Source organism: Triticum urartu, chromosome 5, assembly GCF_003073215.2.
Source record: "Triticum urartu cultivar G1812 chromosome 5, Tu2.1, whole genome shotgun sequence".
Classification (NCBI taxonomy): Eukaryota; Viridiplantae; Streptophyta; class Magnoliopsida; order Poales; family Poaceae; genus Triticum; species Triticum urartu.
This window is the reverse complement of record NC_053026.1, coordinates 157,003,631-157,008,836: the sequence shown is the minus strand read 5'-3', so window position 1 is coordinate 157,008,836 and position 5,206 is coordinate 157,003,631.

The following is a 5,206-nucleotide window of genomic DNA, read 5'->3' as shown; positions in this document are numbered from 1 at the left end:
ATTACAGTACCTTGATGTGGTCTTTATTTTCTTTCGCTAACGGAGCTCACGAGATTTTCTACTTTAAGTTTTGTGTTGTGAAGTTTTCAAGTATTGGGTATTTGATGGATTATGGAACAAGGAGTGGCAAGAGACTAAGCTTGGGGATTCCCATGGAACCCCCAAGATAATCTAAGGACACCTAAAAGCCAACGCTTGGGGATGCCCCAGAAGGCATCCCCTCTTTCGTCCACTTCTATCGGTAACTTTACTTGGAGCTATATTTTTATTCGCCACATGATATGTGTTTTGCGTGGAGCGTCTTGTATTATTTGAGTCTTTATTTCTTAGTTTACCACAATAATCCTTGCTGTACACACCTTTTGAGAGTGCCATACATGATTTAGAATTTGTTAGAATACTCTATGTGCTTCGCTTATATCTTTTGAGTTGTATAATTTTGCTCTAGTACACTTATATCTTTTAGAGCATGGTCGTGGATTTGTTTTATAGAAACTATTGATCTCTCATGCTTCACTTAGATTATTTTGAGAGTCTTAAATAGCATGGTAATTTGCTTTAAATCCTAATATGCTAGGTATTCAAGAATAAAAAAATTCTCTTATGAGTGTGTTGAATACTATGATAAGTTTGATACTTGATAATTGTTTTGAGATATGGAGATGGTGATATTAAAGTCATGCTAGTTGATTAGTTGTGAATTTGAGAAATACTTGTGTTGAAGCTTGTGATTCCCGTAGCATGCACGTGTGGTAAACCGTTATGTGATGAAGTCGGAGCATGATTTATTTTTTGATTGCCTTCCTTATGAGTGGCGGTCGGGGACGAGCGATGGTCTTTTCCTACCAATCTATCCCCCAAGGAGCATGCGCATAATACTTTGCTTTGATAACTTGTGGCTTTTTGCAATAAGTATATGAGTTCTTTATGACTAATGTTGAGTCCATGGATTATACGCACTTTTCTCACCCTTCCACCTTTGCTAGCCTCTCTAATACCGCGCACCTTTCGCCGGTATCATACACCCACCATATACCTTCCTCAAAACAGCCACCATACCTACCTATTATGGCATTTCCATAACCATTCCGAGATTATATTGCATGCAACTTTCCACCGTTCCGTTTATTAATGACCACACTCCATCATTGTCATATTGCTTAGCATGATCATGTAGTGACATCGTATGTGGCAAAGCCACCTTCATAATTCTTTCATACATGTCAACTACATGATCATGCTGCAATATGACAATGATGGAGTGTGTCATAATAAACGGAACAGTGAAAAGTTGCATGGCAATATATCTCGGAATGGCTATGGAAATGCCATAATAGGTAGGTATGGTGGCTGTTTTGAGGAAGGTATATGGTGGGTGTATGATACCGACGAAAGGTGCGCGGTATTAGAGAGGCTAGCAAAGGTGGAAGGGTGAGAAAAGTGCGTATAATCCATGGACTCAACATTAGTCATAAAGAACTCATATACTTATTGCAAAAATCTACAAGTTATCAAAGCAAAGTATTACGCGCATGCTCCTAGGGGGATAGATTGGTAGGAAAAGACCATCGCTCGTCCCCGACCGCCACTCATAAGGAAGGCAATCAAAAAATAAATCATGCTCCGACTTCATCACATAACGGTTCACCATACGTGCATGCTACGGGAATACTCAAGCTTCAACACAAGTATTTCTCAAATTCACAACTAATCAACTAGCATGACTTTAATATCACCATCTCCATATCTCAAAACAATTATCAAGTATCAAACTTATCATAGTATTCAACACACTCATAAGAGAATTTTTTTATTCTTGAATACCTAGCATATTAGGATTTAAAGCAAATTACCATGCTATTTAAGACTCTCAAAATAATCTAAGTGAAGCATGAGAGATCAATAGTTTCTATAAAACAAATCCACGACCATGCTCTAAAAGATATAAGTGTACTAGAGCAAAATTATACAACTCAAAAGATATAAGCGAAGCACATAGAGTATTCTAACAAATTCTAAATCATGTATGGCACTCTCAAAAGGTGTGTACAGCAAGGATTATTGTGGTAAACTAAGAAATAAAGACTCAAATAATACAAGACGCTCCACGCAAAACACATATCATGTGGCGAATAAAAATATAGCTCCAAGTAAAGTTACCGATAGAAGTGGACGAAAGAGGGGATGCCTTCTGGGGCATCCCCAAGCGTTGGCTTTTAGGTGTCCTTAGATTATCTTGGGGGTTCCATGGGAATCCCCAAGCTTAGTCTCTTGCCACTCCTTGTTCCATAATCCATCAAATACCCAATACTTGAAAACTTCACAACACAAAACTTAAAGTAGAAAATCTCGTGAGCTCCGTTAGCGAAAGAAAATAAAGACCACATCAAGGTACTGTAATGAACTCATTCTTTATTTATATTGGTGTTATACCTACTGTATTCTAACTTCTCTATGGTTTATAAACTATTTTACTAGCCATAGATTCATCAAAATAAGCAAACAACACATGAAAAACAGAATCTGTCAAAAACAGAACAGTCTGTAGTAATCTGTATCTAGCGCAAGATCTGAAACCCCAAAAATTCTAAAATAAATTTCTGGACGTGAGGAATTTGTCTATTAATCATCTGTCAAAATAATTAACTAAATAGTACTTTCCAAATAAAAATGGCAGTAATTCTCGTGAGCGCTAAAGTTTCTGTTTTTTACAGCAAGTTCAACAAGACTTTCCCCAAGTCTTCCCAACGGTTCTACTTGGCACAACCACTAATTAAACACAAAAACACAACCAAAACATAGGCTAGATAAATTATTTATTACTATACAGGAGCAAAAAGTAAGGAATAAAAATAAAATTGGGTTGCCTCCCAACAAGCGCTATCCTTTAACTCCCCTAGCTAGGCATAATAAGCAAGAATAGATCTAGGTATTGCCACCTTTGGTAGGCAATCCATAGGTGGCTCTCATAATAGATTCATAAGGTAATTTAATTTTATTTCTAGGGAAGTGTTCCATGCCTTTCCTTAATGTAAATTGGAATCTAATATTTCCTTCCTTCATATCAATAATTGCACCAATCGTTCTAAGGAAAGGTCTACCAAGAATAATAGGACATGAAGGATTGCAATCTATGTCAAGAACAATAAAATCTATGGGCACATAATTCCTATTTGAAACAATAGAACATCATTAATTCTTCCCATATGTTTCTTAATAGTGGAATCCGCAAGGTGCAAGTTTAGAGAGCAATCATCAATATCATGGAAACCTAACAAATCACACAAAGTCTTTGGAATCGTGGAAACACTAGCACCCAAATCACATAAAGCATAGCATTAATGATCTTTAATTTTAATTTTAATAGTTGGTTCCCACTCTTCATAAAGTTTTCCAGGGATAGAAACTTCCAATTCAAGTTTTTATTCATAAGATTGCATCAAGGCATCAACGATATGTTTACTAAACGCTTTATTTTGACTATAAGCATGAGGAGAATTTAGCACGGATTGCAACAAGGAAATACAATTAATCAAAGAGCAATTTTCATAGTTAAATTCCTTGAAATCCATAATAGTGGGTTTAGAAACATCTAGGGTTTTAATTTCTTCAATCCCACTTTTATCAAATTTAGCATCAAGATCAACAAATTCCGAATTCTTCGAACGCCTTCTAGGTAAAGGTGGATCATGTTCAGTACCATCATTATCAAGATTCATATTGAAAAACAAAGATATAATAGGGGACACTTCAATAACTTTTAGATCTTCATCTTTATTTTCATAGAAACTAGAAGAACATGCTCTTATAAAGGCATCTTTCTTAGCACGCATCCTAGCGGTTCTTTCTTTGCACTCATCAATGGAAATTCTCATGGCTTTGAGAGACTCATTGACATCATGCTTAGGTGGAATATATCTAAGTTTCAAAGAATCAACATCAAGAGCAATTCCATCAATGTTCCTAGCCAAATCGTCAATCTTAAGCAATTTTTCTTCAATCATAGCATTAAAATTCTTTTGTGAAGTAATAAATTCTTTAATATTAGATTCAAAATCAGAGGGCATCTTATTATAATTTCATAAGTTCATCCATCTTTCCACTCAAAACATTAATTTCTTCTATCGCATGCACCTTTTTATTAGTAGATCTTTCAGTATGCCATTGAGAATAATTAACCATAATATTATCTAGGAGTTTAGTAGCTTCTCCTAAAGTGATTTCCATAAAAATGCCTCCCGCGGCCGAATCTAAAAGATTTCTAGAAGAAAAATTCAATCTGACATAAAAATTTTGTATAATCATCCACAAATTTAAACCATGAGTAGGGCACTTACGTATCATTAATTTCATTCTCCCCCAAGCTTGTGCAACATGTTCATGATCAAGTTGCTTAAAATTCATAATATCGTTTCTAAGAGAGATGATCTTAGCGGGAGGAAAATACTTAGAGATAAAAGCATCTTTGCACTTGTTCCATGAATCAATACTATTTTTAGGCAAAGACGAAAACCAAGCTTTAGCACAATCTCTAAGCGAAAAAGGAAATAGCTTCAATTTAACAATATCATTATCCACATCTTTCTTCTTTTGCATGTCACACAAATTAACGAAGCTATTTAGATGGGTAGCGGCATCTTCGCTAGGAAGGCCGGAAAACGGATCTTTCATGACAAGATTAAGCAAAGCAGTATTAATTTCACAAGATTCAGCATCGGTAACAGGAGCAATCGGAGTGCTAATAAAATCATTATTTTTGGTATTGGTGAAGTCACAGAATTTAGTATTATCTTGAGCCATCGTGACAAGCAAGCAATCCAACGCACAAGCAAACAAGAAACGGGCAAAAAGAGGCAAATAGAGAAAGAGAGGGAGGATAGAGAGAGAGGGCGAATAAAACGGCAAGGGTGAAGTGGGGGAGAGGAAAATGAGAGGCAAATGGCAAATAATGTAATGCGAGAGATAAGGGTATGTGATGGGTACTTGGTATGTTGACTTTTGCATAGACCTCCCCGGCAACGGCGCCAGAAATCCTTCTTGCTACCTCTTCAGCACTGTGTTGGTTTTCCCCGAAGAGGAAGGGATGATGCAGCGAAGTAGCGTAAGTATTTCCCTCAGTTTTTGAGAACCAAGGTATCAATCCAGTAGGAGGCTACACGCGAGTCCCTCGTACCTGCACAACACAAATAAATCCTCCCAACCAATG